Here is a 217-nt window from a genome sequence, read left to right as displayed (position 1 = left end):
TTAATGAAGTAATGAAGGAGTCAATTGACAGACAAAGGCACAAAGTTAGTTAAAAGATCATCAGTAAGTCAAATATATAAAGAAGCGAATAAATGAGAGAATATATTAAAGTGATAATGCATCACAAAGCAAAAAAGATAAATAACACACACAAAAGATATATACATACAATACAGTTTTATGCAAGAGAGGTTTTGTAATTCACTCTACTATAAAA

The 217-nt window shown here is 27.2% G+C and overlaps 1 protein-coding gene across 2 annotated transcripts in view; it reads right to left on the bottom strand.

The window, feature by feature from the left end:
- The window catches only part of LOC119593818 (protein white-like), a gene marked incomplete in the record, with an annotated part of 20205 nt that overhangs the window by 8059 nt on the left and 11929 nt on the right, over positions 1–217 (bottom strand).

The sequence above is a fragment of the Penaeus monodon genome, chromosome 32 (assembly GCF_015228065.2).
Source record: "Penaeus monodon isolate SGIC_2016 chromosome 32, NSTDA_Pmon_1, whole genome shotgun sequence".
Lineage (NCBI taxonomy): Eukaryota > Metazoa > Arthropoda > Malacostraca > Decapoda > Penaeidae > Penaeus > Penaeus monodon.
This window is presented reverse-complemented; position numbering and strand designations above follow the sequence as displayed.